A 15,129-nucleotide genomic window follows, 5' to 3' on the forward strand; every position below is an offset into this window, starting at 1 on the left:
AGAATTCGGAAACAGAGTACGCATATAGGCCTACTTAACACCCCCCCCCCCCTCTTTTGTTAAATGACTGGAATGCGATGTGGTTTGCAGTAAAAGACCTGCCATTGGGCAGAAAATTATGAATGAATGAATGAATGAATGAATGAATGAATGAATGAATGAAACCTTATTTATCAGGTCATATTGTGGTTACATATTTTTTATTTATATTTTTAAATTTTCAATTACTGTATCTGTGAATTGATTATAACTTTATACACCTACATTTCCTACATATATGATATGTTAAATTTTATGTTGCTGATTTATAATATTCCTTGAGTCTTACACAAATAATTAATACTCAGTATTACTTTATATTATTAAGCCATACCGTTACGTAATTTCATTTACTAATTTTTTCCTTAGCCTTTGTGTTGTTCGAGTTAATTAGCATTTACTTGTCAACTTATTTTATTTTGTAATATTGTATAATAATCGTCTTGTTTTCTGGATCTTGACTCTTTATAATGTTCTTAGAGAGCTGTTTAATTGGCATTGCCTGTTTTCATGTTGATTTTTTTATTGTTTTTATTTTTAATATTACATTCCGTAATATTATTAATTTATTTGTACATTACTGTAGTTTTTAAATTCTGGCTCAGTGCAAGAGAAGACTTGATGGTCTTAATTCCATCAGAAAAAATAAAATAAATAAACACAGAAATAAATAAATAATAATGAAATGAAAAAAATAAATAAGATATATGTAAAACATCCTAATAGATACGAGTATAAGTAAATAAATAAATAAGTTAATGCGTACGTAAAAATAAACAAATTAACAATAAATAATTAAACATACTAATTATACAGTGATTTTACCTGCAGTAACTACAAATTTCATAGTTTGTGATTTATGTACTGTACAATATATTAATATTAGTACTATATTGAACAATAATTTCGACTCTAAATTAGATTTAGACGTGAAAGAGTTGACAAATTTTGGAGCCCTATGTCAGGGAGAAGGTTCTTTTACGTGCTGTAAATATTCGTCACTAGACTCACAGCTTTACTTTCCTCTTCGAGGAATTCATGCTATGTCATCGGGCTAAGAGGAAGGCAGAAAATAGGAAAGATTGGAGAATGCTGAGTTTGCAGTGAAAGACCTGCCCATGAGCAGAACACTTATGTATGTATGTATGTATGTATGTATGTATGTATGTATGTATGTATGTATGTATGTATGTATGTATGTATGTTGGAATTAACGAAATACAGTTACAAAGAGAAGCGAGGAATGTGTAGTTTGTATATCGAATTGCAAGATGATTAATATTGATACGTCGCTGTAATAAAGTTCCTAGCTAAAAATCCAGTGAACCAAAGAATTCAAAAAGAAGAAGTGCTCTCGAAATTGAAGAAATATAAATGAATGAGCAAGGCCTGGTATTTACCCAGATTTCAAGGTAATTAATGTTGGTAGCTCTACTTAGGTGTGATGGAAGTGTCATTGTTTTTATCTAGAAATTAGATGGAAAAATAATATGCTCCCTTCATAGTTTATTTTTTTCTAAGTAGTATTTCATAATAATTAATTGTCAGGAAATATTTTTGTAATTGACGCTGAGTCACGTATCCGCCATTATACAAACATGTTTTGTAATTGTTCTTCTTTGTTACAAATTGGCTTGCAAAATAACATACAGATTAAAGCAAATATTCAATTCATTGTTGCATTGATTTTTTTTTTTTTTAGAAATAGTTAATTTAAGAATGTATTACATCATTGTGACAATAATTTTACTGATATGTGAGTCGAAATCTTGACATCTGTCCGAAAGATATAAAATTAAGAAAAGAAAACTGGTAGCAATTCAAGTAAGTACATTACACCAGTTATGCTCAAAATTGTAAAAGCGCCGATTACACGGATGATGCAGCACTGTATAACACACATAGTGTACGGACTGGGCTCCGCAACTACATTGCATCGTACTGTACATTGCAGCACCGCCCGTGGCATAGTTCTTACACTCTTACAAATACGGAAAATATACTGAATTGAAAAAGGAAAGAGTTTACACTGTAATATTCAGTTATTACATTATTTATCATACAGTATTTAATATAGTTATGATATTGTTATATCATAGGTAATGTTATTTTCATATTCCACCATACATTGTGTTCTATTTAACATATGCATTCTTTTCTGCAAGTAATCGGAAATTTATTTCAAACGAATTTACTGCAATGTGCAGCTGACTCAAAAGATGCTCATCTGTTAATCGGGACTTATGTTTGGATTTATCAATCTTCATTCTCGAAAATAATTTTTCGCACACATATGTCGAGGCGAAGGTAGCTAACATAGTGGTAGCGAATAAGCTCATCTTGGGATATTTCGTTTTGTTCATTTTTTAAATAATTCTATGCTTGTAAAGTTATATTCGCTGCATTTAGTTCTGAATTCTACGTTACTTTGTAAATCAATTAATTCGTCCTGGAACTGCACTCTCACGGATTGTACTTACTAAATTTACTATGAAAGGATAAACAAAAAGGTTAATATCACTCTCCATAGTCTAAAATCACTAAATCTATGTTCTGTGAATACATATTTGAGCTGTTCCAGTACACAGATATAATTAACTATATTTTGTTCAGGCACCATACATCTCTTTATAAGTTCACCATCCGTGAAGGGTTTTAGTGCCTTACCTAATTCCCAACATATTACATAACTTGCTTCTAAACATATACTCTGAACTGTTCGACTCTCTTCAATGTTTGGCCTTTCATGAAGTGTTTTCAATTCTTGAAGCTGTAGTACACGTTGCACCCCTGAAAAATTATTTTATCAAAATATCTATTTCTGCTGGAATAAAATCACCACAATAACAGTAGTAGTAATAGTAGTAGTAGTGGTGGTGGTGGTGGTGGTGGTGGTGGCGGTGGCGGCGGTAGTAGGCCTAATAATAATAGTAATAGGCCTAATAATAATAGTAATAGGCCTAATAATAATAATAATAATAATAATAATACATATTACAGAAAACAGCTTCCCCGTCATTTCGGCATGTTCTGGGTAGCACAGCCTATAATGTAGTTTTATGTTGCTCAGTAGTATTCCTGACAGTACCTTACAAAATAGTAAACACTTCACGTTTTCACCAAACGCACAACAAAAATAGTCTTCCTCCCACACTGTACGGAATGATAGTTTGCTTAAAAAGGTATAGACTGTGTCATTGTCCCGCACTGTTCGTGCGTTTACTAAGTACTTGAACTGCCTTCCGCAGTCGTCCGTCGAGCTTCGAACGAGGAACAGCACGCTCTACATTGGAACGTTGTGATTACAGAACGTAATCGGGAGTCAGAGAATGAGCATACCTGCCTTACACGATTACCTCTAATTTCACTGACAGCAAAGAGTCATTAAGTACAAAATTAGACAAATAGTGCAAATTTTAAATGCAGTGCTGTTATTGGAGATATGCAAACCAAACCAGTAATTTAGTTTGAACATATGAAAGGCACGCATAATACTAGATTACCACTGAAAGTTTATTGGATACGGCCTGGACGAAGAAAACTTGGCAGCCCACACTGAGTTCGAGAGTTGACATTGAAGAGGTTATTGCTAGAGGGGAACTGGGAGAGAGAGTCAATAAAATTGTTCGTGAAAACGTATATTGGGAACAAGGAAGCGTTCTTAGACTCTATGAACTGAAGAACTATTCCTGCTCATATTGTTCCTGCTTCCGTCACTATAACTTTAACAAAATTAGTTGTATAGCTTTTCATGTTGCTACTTATTACTACTGAAGTTTTGTATCTTATTACATCTGTTATGATTACTATTGCTAATACTACTATTTGCACTACTACTACTACTACTACTACTACTACTACTACTACTACTACTACTATTGCTGGCATTATTTCTATTGCTATTGCTATTATTTGTCCTAATATTACCATTATCCCTATCGCTATTTCTTTTGTTACTATTACTGATGTTTCCATTGCTTCTGTTAGTATTACTTCTGTTCACATTACTTCTGTTGTTGCTATTACTGCTACTAATATTGCTAATTCTAGTATTACTATTCCTGTTGATATTGCTTCTGTTATTGCTATTACTACTACTGATGTTGCTATTCCTAACATTACTACTCCTGTTGTTATTTCTTTTGATATTATTATTACTATATAGTCGCCACTTGTTCTTCTAGTATTATTACTTCTGTTACTACTACTACTACTACTACTACTACTACTACCACCACCACCACTAGTGTTTGTATTTCTTCTGTTAGTTTTATTCTTGTTACTATTGCTTCTGTCACTACTACTACTACTACTACTACTACTACTGCTACTAGTACTACTACTACTACTACTACTAGTGTTGCCATTATTTCTGCTTATATTACCACTCCTTTTGTTATTGGTTGAGTTGGCACTACTACTAATGTTGCTACTGTTTCTTCTAGTATTAATACTACTATTGCATTGCTTCTGTTATTATTTTAATGCTGCTGCTATTGTTTATGTTGCTAACACTAATGGTATTGATTTTGCTATATTTTATTAACGTTGCTATTGCTTTTGTTAATAAGTCACATTATTTTTATTAATTCTAGAAATATTACTACTACTGTTGCTTTTGATTCTGTTACTGCTGTTATTACGTCTACTGATAGTGCTTTTAATACTAATCAGGTCAAACTGATTGCAATTATTTGCTTATTATTGAAGATATATTAAATAATCAAAACTTCTTGAATGCAATGAAGAACTTACTTTCCTTCTACTGTTGCCTTTGCTGCTGCTGCTGCTGCTGCTACTACTGTTACTGTTTTTATACCTGCTACTATTGTTTTGATATTACTACTTTAAATTTATTGATATTGCTTCTGTTGTTATTACTGCTTCTAATTTTATTGCTATTTTTTTTTTGGTCAGTATTATTACTTTTGTTACAATTTCTGCTACCTTATTACCATTTTCACTCCCGTTCCTATTACCTCTAAGTTAATAATTATGTTTGTGTTACTTCTACCATTTTAAACATTTCTACTACTGGTGTTGCTCATATATTCACTACTGCTCATATTATATATCTACTCTAATATGTTATTTCATCTACTATTACTGCTATCGTTTCTGTTACTACTATTACTATTTCTACTCCTGATCGTATTGTCTTCCTGTTTCTGTTTTATTACTTCTATAAATATTTCTACTCTTGCCGTTGCTACTATTACTAATATTATTTATCTACTCCTGCAGTTTTTAATACTTCTCCTACTGCTCATACTATTCCTGTTGCTTTTCTTACTACTACATATTACTACCATCATTACTGTCCCTATCACCACTATTTCACTCGTGGTATTTAACTGCTTCAATTGCTACTACTACTGTTTTCCTCTATTTACATAGCTAATATTTTGATAATACTGTGCTTACTTCTGTTGCTGCTATTGCGTCTGCTATGACTGCTACTCTTTCTATTGCTATTTTATATCTAATCTTACTGTTGTTGCTATTGTTCCTGCTACTATCATATTATTCTCTGCTCCTGAAGTTTCTGTTCTTTTAACTACTAGGCCTACTCCTACTATTTCTGTAGGTTTTGTTTGTACGGTTACTATTATTATTATCAATACCACCAATATTCCATTCGTATTCTTTCTACTAACTTTGTTGCTACTTCTCCTAATCTTTTAATTGCTGCTGCTTTTACTAATACTACGTTTACCTTTGTTATTGCTATTGCATTTGATATAACCTCAATTCTTGCTGTTTCTATTGCTTCTGCCACCTTCCGTGTTACTGTTCATGAGGCTAATGTTTCTGTTACTAGGACTTTTGTTTCTACCAATAATATTCTTACTACTGCTCCTGCTATTGCTTCTATCACTACTCCTACTTTCCTATTTCTACAGTACTACTTTCAGCTCATTCTTCTACAATTTCTGCTACCACTGCTAGTATTATTTTTATAATAATAATAATAATAATAATAATAATAATAATAATAATAATAATAATAATTATTATTATTATTATTATTATTATTATTATTATTATTATTATTATTATTATTATTGTTGTTGTTATTATTATTATTATTATTATTATTATTATTATTATTATTTTGCTGTTGTTTTTCATAATATTACTAGATCTTTTAACACTTGAATATAATTAATTTATTAACTAGTGGACTTACTCGTGTTAATTATGTAAGATTTGTGCGGCTTCCTGTGTTCTTGTGTGGTATATTATGTTTAGTTTTGCTATCTTGGTGTTGTGTCGCAAGATTCAAAATGGATTATCAAGACATTTCTACAAGTCAACTAGTATACAAATACAGGTCAGAAACGACACACCACTAAGATAGCAAAACTAAACATAACATACCACACAACAACACAGGAAGCCGCACAAATCTTACATAATTAACACGAGTAAGTCCACTAGTTAATCAATTAATTATATTCAAGTGTTAAAAGTAGTGTACGCAAGATTCAAAATGGATTATCAAGACATTTCTACAAGTCAACTAGTACACAAATACAGGTCAGAAACGACACAACACCAAGATAGCAAAACTAAACATGACATACCACACAACAACACAGAAAGCCGCACAAATCTTACATAATTAACACGAGTAAGTCCACTAGTTAATCAATTAATAATATGGTTTCTTTCAAAATGTCAGTAAACTTGTCTTCAAAACCTGTTTTCTGAAATAGATCCCAAAGATCAAGTACAGTGAAGAACCAATCAAGACTAGGAAGACTAGAATAGCACTAGTAACAATGCATAGGATGTTAATGCTAGTGCGATGGCTGCCGATCAATGCGTTGTGCACTTATTCTCCACCCTTGTTAATGATAATTGCTTATTCCACGCCGTCACTGTGTATTAACACTGTCTTCTATTGCGCTCTCCCATGTTCGACATTTTGAGTGTATTTAGTGTAATTATACAGGATAATTATTTGCTCTGCGACTAGCAGAAGCGATTACTACATTTAAAGTGACTGGAATTTATGCTTGTTTTGTAATTTGTTATGCACTTATAATGTCCTCTTTTAAAAGGGTAATTCCTCCAGGTAGATCATAGGCATTATCACAATACACTGCTAAGTCGGTTTAGTAGAATGCGTTTGAGTCTAAAGAAAGCAGAAAACAGTACAAGGTGGTCTGTCATTGTGAGGATAATCCAAGCCCCCGCATAAGTCTATCGATAAGGCATCATATCAGACACGTACACGTCTGAATATTTCTGACAAAGTAAATATCATCTATGGCTGTGGAAACGACACAAATGTTAAGGATATTGCTGAAGAGAGTAAGCTAATGTTTATTTATTTATTTATTTATTTATATTTTATTTCTTTATTTATTTACTTATTTATTCCTTAATTCATTCACTTCATTCATTCATCCATTCATTCATTCGTTCATCCATCCATCCATCCATCCACCCGTTCTTTCTTTCTTTCTTTCTTTCTTTCTTTCTTTCTTTCTTTCTTTCATAACTTCGCTCACTCACTCATTCACCCACTCACTCATTCACCCACTCACTCACTCACTCACTCACTCACTCACTCACTCACTCTCTTACTCACTTCTTCCTTTCTTTATTTACTTATTAATTTATTTATTTATGTATTTATTCATTCACTTATTATTGTATTTTATTGATAAATATTCTAGGAAATAAAATTAATTTGTATTACCGTTTTATCAGATTCGATTATTAATTTATAATGAATTAACAACTCTTAAATATCCATTTCCATAGTTGCAGAATATGAAGGAAACGACATTTCAATATACAAAATGTAGCTGCCATTTTGTAATGCTAATTTCATAATCACCCGTAAAGGTAACAGTATTATTAAATCTGAAAATAGTACACAATTTTGAAAATAGCGAATATTCAACGTACAAAATTTCAGGGTTATAGATTTATTCATTCCTGAGAAAAATATATTTAATTTCAGCAATTTTTCAGTACTCTAAGCTGTATGCCCCCACTTAGAGGTTTATTTTGCGAAATTACTGTCGTTAAACACATTTCGCTATGTAACTTACATGCGTATTATATTATATATATATTTATCTGGAATTTTCGGAATTTATGACGGAATTTACGCAGTAGATTCAATTTCTGGAAATATTGTATTGAATTTCTTTATTACAATAGCATTAAATTATTATTATTATTATTATTATTATTATTATTATTATTATTATTATTATTATTATCATCATCATCATCATCATCATCATCTTTTCCTTCGTATTTCTCTTAAGATTCGGATGTTTTCAACTATTCTGTAAAATTGCAAAATTTAAAACTATCAAGTTCGCTAGACTGGTTAAGCATGATAATTGCGATAATTTATCCTGAAACAATATCTCGGCCGTAATTTCTGTAGTCCTATTTCACACACTGCCTCAAATCAGCTCTTCAGCGGAATGAACTCCATCAAGGGATACAGCGTCATGCAATTTGCATTCCGTGTGACGTTTCACTAGAGTAGTTGACACTAAATTGGCAGTGCGATTCAATCCGATCCCTGCCCCGCTACTTGTTGAGTTCAATTGATAAACATTAGCAGCCGTGGAGTGTTGTGGTCCTTATCAGGCGACCCTCCACGCGTACAATAGAACAAAGCAGCTTTGTGAGCCAGCGTGCAGGAGTGGCCCAAGTCCCGCGGTGCAATAATAACGCTCCCAACTCCTTATTGTTGTTCCTGCTATTTATTATTAATATTATTTAAGGAGTGGGAACAAAATAGAGCGGCCTAATGAAGTTCTTGCGGCATGTTGTTGATATTGTACGTATGCACACATAATTAGAAACGACCATGTAACGGGCAGCCTACATGTAGAGGACTGGCATTCTTGGCATCTTTTATTCATTTCCATTGGCTATATTGTCGGTCAGCACTGGAAGAAAAGGCGGGAAATTTAGTCATGGCATGACTATTTGTCATTTAGCTACTTTTTTATGCTTTTATCTACACTTTTCTCTTTTATTTTAGATGGTTATTTAACGACGCTGTGTCAACTACTAGGTTATTTAGCGTCCACGGGATTGGTGATAGTGAAATGGTATTTGGTGAGATGAGGCCGAGGATTCGCCATAGATTACTTTACATTCTTCTTATGGTTGGAGAAAACCTAGGAAAGATTCAAACAGGTAATCAGTCCCTGCTGAAAACGAACCCACGCCGGAGCGTAACTTCAAAATCGGCAGGCAAGCGCCTTAGCCGACTGAGCTACGCCGGTAGCCACCACTTCTCTCTCTCTCTCTTTTTCTTTAGTTGGTTATTTAACGGCGCTGTATCTGCTACTAGGTTATTTAGCGTCGATGGAATCGGTGATAGCGAGATAGAATTTCGGGAGGATCCGTCAAAGATTACCTGACATTCACCTTATGGTTTGGAAAAACTGCGGAAAAAGCCTATTCTGATAATCATCCCAAGCGGGAATCGAACCCGCGCCAGAGCGCAACTCCTGATCGGCAGGCATGCGCTTTAGTCGACTGAGCGACGCTGGTAGCTCACTTCTCTCTTAAATACATGTGTAACTACAAAGAGTGTAATAAAAAAAGTGGGCAAAACTTCAGGTATGGATTTCTCATATAGAGGAGAACGGTTGTTCTGTATGGTTGTGAAACTTGAACTCTCACTTTCAGAGCGGGAACAGCGATTAAGGGTGCTAGAAAATAAGGTTCTTAGGAAAATATTTGGGGCTAAGAGGGATGAAGTTACAGGAGAATGGAGAAGTTACACAACACAGAACTGTACGCATTTTATTGTTCACCTGACATAATTAGGAACAATAAATCCAGACGTTTGAGATGGGCAGGGCATGTAGTATGTATGGGCGAATCCAAAAATTCATATAGAGTGTTATTTAGAAGGCCGGAGGGAAAAAACCTTTGGGGAGGCCGAGACGTAGATGGGAGGATTTGAGGGAGGTGGGATATGATGATAGAGAGTGGATTAATCTTGCACAGGAAAGGGACCGATGGCGGGCTTATGTGAGGGCGGCAATGAACCTGCGGGTTCCTTAAAAGCCATTTGTAAGGAAGGAAGTAAGTAAGAAAGAGGAGAATATGGGTCCGGAAATGCTTAGTTTCTAAGTATGTAGGACTTGCAAGTATGATCATAGTGCACTCCACTACGTTTGTTTGCTGGAATTATTATAATACATTCTGTTTACATTTACTTAGATGAACTGTTCAAAATGTTCACCTCCTGCATGAATACAGGTAATTCCTCGTCGTCTCATCAAGATCCGAACATATTCCCAAATTCCTGGCATAGTTTTTTTTTCTGGCAGTCTTGCAGAATCCGCTGGTGAAGAGTTTCTTCATTATCCACAGGAGTCAAATACACAATGACTTTAAGTACTCTATGAAGAAAATTCAATACGTTGAGATCTGGTGACCGTGTACCCCATACATCAGCAGTAATGTAACTGGAGATTTTGTTTCTGTTAGAAAATGCATATAGAGTGCTAGTTGAAAGGCCGGAGGGAAAAAGACCTTTGGAGAGGCCGGGAAGTAGATGGGAGGATAATATAAAAATAGATTTGAAGGAGGTGGGATATGATGGTAGAGTGGATTAATCTTGCTCAAGATAGGGACCAATGGCGAGCTCATGTGAGGGCGGGTATGAACCTCCGGGTTCCTTAAAAGCTATTTGTAAGTAACTACAGTATAATTATTTAGTCCTGACAGTCGTCGGCAATGTGCGCCTGAGTCAGACAAGTCCATTTAGATACGCCAAGAGTGTTTGGGTTAGTCAATCGCTTGTCTTCAGAGCGATCGGATGTTATGCGTGCGGTAGAGAGTATGTTTATAGTACAGTTAAGCTGACCTGCATTTCTTTACTGACCGCTCGCTCCTATCTCTACTCTGGAGCTCTCTCCACTACTCCTATTCCTTCCCCTCTTTCGCGTCGTCGAGCTATCAGGACTAAATAATCGGTATGTAAGTAAGTAAAGTTTTTTCTGCACTAAAGCCATTTTTTAAGAAAGTTAGCAACAGCCCTTCTGGTGGTAAAATCAGTATACTCAAGAAATTTTATGAGTGCCCAAGTTTAGTTGCAACAAATTTATTTAGTTAGTTTCATTGTTCAAATATTATAGCCAGATGAAATCAGGGCAAACATTTGTGGATACCCGGTATAATTCTGTAGGTAAATAAGACCTATATCTTTTAATGTAGAACCCATTAAAATATAATAAAAAATTAAATTTGAAGTAATGTCTTTATTTTAAAATAAATTTATAAGTCTATCCTATATTTTATTATATATTTATGTTCTCTAACAAAATATTTGTATAAACCAATATATATCTATATAATATATCCCTTATTTATTTTTTTATAAATTATTCTAGTTAATTGACGTATAAAATAATATGTAATTTCTCTTCTGTCCTAATATTTTATTATATGTAATTTCCTTGTAGCTCTTAACTTATATTTTTTTTCTTTGTACTCTCTGAATTAATCACTGATTTTGAACCTTTTCACACTAATCTGAAGAAGAGGCAATACACACTGTTCTCGAAGCCACAATGTTGCGTAATAGTTTAGAAGTAAACTGTCTGACAACTTCCTGGGCTCCGTAGGTGGCAAGTGTCTGTTCGTCTGCCTCCTTTCTAGTTTCTCTTTTATTTTTAAGAATCTTTCTTGGAATCGCCGATGCTCCAGTTCCAATAATACTCGCACGTTAGAAATATTACTGTCTGTCTTATTCGCCGGCACGTCACTTTCAGTAACATAGCCATTCCTCAGTGAGTTACAGGTTCCCACCAGGGGTGTAGCAGTGCCAGAGCGTACTAAGACTCCGCCCCTCTACATTTTTATGTAAACTGTGAGGTCCCTGCTTCTTTATTTTTAATTTAAAAAATAACAAATTTCTTACTTGCATGTTATTCGACTTTGTAATGGTAGCGTAATGCAGTGAACTCTCCTTCATCAGCTGATCTGTATAAGTTGGTGCTTTGTGTGAAGGAAGAGATAATTCATTCATAGTGTTCTGCCCAAGAGTAGGTCTTTAACTGCAATCTCAGCATTCTCCAGTCTCTCCTATTTTCTGCCTTCCTCTTTGTCTCCTCTTATGATCCATATATCTTAATGTCGTCTATCATCTGATATCTTCTTCTGCTCCGAACTTTTCTCCCGTTCACCATTCCTTCCAGTGCATCCTTCAGAAAGGAAGAGATAACTAAGTTAAAGAAATGTAGTCAAGAATCAGAAAAGGACTTGGATAAGTCATTAGATCTACTGCATGAGAAACTAGACAAAAATAGTACATTGATCAAACAACAGTCAAAAAGTTTGAATGCCTGTCTCATGGAAAATGATAAATTATAAGGTGAAAACGCATTATTGCGAAGTACAGTGGACTCTCCTAAGTTCGACAGACCAGAATTGAATGTTCAGTCCAATAAAGGTAGTGGATGTGACAGGTGAAATGAATACAAATTCTTATTGGTTATCCATCAATGAATATAGTACTGTACTTGCATTTCCTGGTAGGATGGAAGAGAAGGCCTTATGGCCTCAATCCTGTCAGATTAAAAAAAAAATAAATAAATAAAATATTTCCTGCCCGCCCCGAGACTTGTGTATGTGCTTCTAGTACCACAATGGGTTTCGAAAGTTCCGTTTCACAAACGGCACAATATTCAAATAGAAAAAGAAGAGCTCATTAATTTAAAATCAGTGATCAATATGGATGTCCTAATCAATAAAATATTCTGTTTTCCTTTAACAAAAGTATCACTACAAGACACAGAACCAAATCCCATTCAAATGGCAAACCCATTTCTTAGTGCCCGTATACGAGAGTGTCAAATTCTCCTGCGTAAGCAGTCGAACTATAGCATGTCGAACTTCATTTCTGTCGAACTTACGAGTTTCCACTGTAAATTGGAAGAATCGGAACTTCAGGTTGATGAACTAAGCCAGTATGGGAGAAGAAATGCGTTGGAAACATACGGAGTGCCAGAAACTGCGAACGAAAACACATGAGAACTTGTTAAATACATTGCTACAAAGGTAAGAGACTCGCACTTAAGGTTTCCATTACTTATTTCACATGCCAAAAACGGTGGCGGGCCTATACTAGCTACCACAACACCTCATTCTAATACTGAAGAAAGAAAGATGTGCTAAAGATTTTATAAACCATTAGATCTCATGGTCTTGGCCTTGTTTGATCCACGAACTAACTTTTCTTGTAATTTTACTGCCACCGTGTTAAACAACGGAACTTCACTATTCTTCCATCGTATCCGAAAAGCGTCACCAAGACGATCACAGCGTCTTTACGACTATAAACGACTAGAAAGACGGGGGAAGGGTTCGTAGTATGCAATTTACACCACCCCTTCACGTCCATTTTAATATTACCAACCCAGCGTCTCGACTGCATTCCAGCGGGTTTGCTCATCAGAATTCTGTATTCCACCCAGCATATCAAATTTCTTGTGTGTCTAGCAGCCAGAAAAGTAAGCTACAAGACTTTATAATATATATGTACTCTTTATTTCACACATCACTTCAATATTTTATGCTAACTTTCTATGGTGCACGGTGGCTAGGACGATGGCTGTACACGCCGGATTCGATTTCAGAAGAGTCCAAGTTGAAGATTATAAAACATGATTATGGATGCTTCCCTTTCTTTTTTTCACATAGAGTTCATTACAAACACCAGCACAACGTACAACCATTATACAACAGTGCAAGATGTCATTCGTCTGCCAATTCCTGCCCTTTACGAGAACCAATCAGATTCATTGATGGCAGCTAATGGACACAGGCACCACCTCTGCAAGCTAACAACGTATTCCGAATCTCAGAGCAATCTGATGCCATCATGATGTTCCGAATTTCAAGATGATGTCATTGATGCTCCACCGGTGTCGCACCGGTTCCATCACCTTGCAGAAGTGGTGGAAGTATACATCTGCCGCCATCAGTGAATCTGATTGGTTCTTGTATAGGGCGGGAATTAGCAGACGAATGACATCGTGCACTGTTGTATTATGGCGGTGTGTTCTGCTGCATTGTTTGTAATGAGAACAACGTAAAGAAATATGTTAATGGCTTATAAACGAACATGTCAACGGACCAGTTATTACTACTGGTTCAGGAAATAAATTGTTTATCCTCTCTTTTCTTGGAACGAGATGATAGTATGGAAATTTCGCAAAATCTTGCTAGCGTTGCATATACAAGAACTTGTACAGCCGCCATGATGGCCGTTGAACCTTCCGGCAGTTTTGTTCCTTATTTCGTTGCAGCGTGACGTCATTGATGTCACCGGTCTGGTGAGATTCGGAATACGCTGTAATGGAATCGCTGATGCAACGCTGAAGCATCAATGACGTCATCGCTGAAATTCGGAACACCGTGATGCCATCTGATTGCTCAGCGCTGAGATTCGGAACACGCTGTAGGTGATTGACATCTGACAATGCCTTAGAGGCGCTACTGTCAACCCGTGAAATGCCACCACTTGCTTTAATTGTGCAGGATTAGTAGCTTCACAGCTAATACGAAGCACTACATACAGAATATTGCGGTAATGTGCAAGTGTGTTTTGCTCGAACATTACAGTGTAGAGTACACTTTTTATTGAAATGTCGAGTAAACGGAAATTTTATATATAGGACTAATAGTGACATTCAGCAAACACAAAATATGTAACATGAGTTTTATGTATTTTACATTACTTACTTATTTACTTACAAATGGCTTTTCAGGAACCGGAAGGTTCATTGCCTCCCTCACATAAGCCCGCCATCGGTCCCTATCCTGTGCAAGATTAATCCAGTCTCTATCATCATATCCTACCTCCCTCAAATCCATTTTAATATTATCCTCCCATTTACGTCTCGGCGTCCACAAAGGTCTTTTTCCTTCGGTCTCCCATCTAACATACTATGCATTTCTGGATTCGCCCATACGTGCTACATGCCCTGCCCATCTCAAACGTCTGGATTTAATGTTCCTAATTATGTCAGGTGAAGAATACAATGCGTGCAGTTCTGCGTTGTGTAACTTTCTCCATTCTCC

The sequence above is a fragment of the Periplaneta americana genome, chromosome 13, assembly GCF_040183065.1.
Source record: "Periplaneta americana isolate PAMFEO1 chromosome 13, P.americana_PAMFEO1_priV1, whole genome shotgun sequence".
In the NCBI taxonomy this organism is placed as follows: Eukaryota; Metazoa; Arthropoda; class Insecta; order Blattodea; family Blattidae; genus Periplaneta; species Periplaneta americana.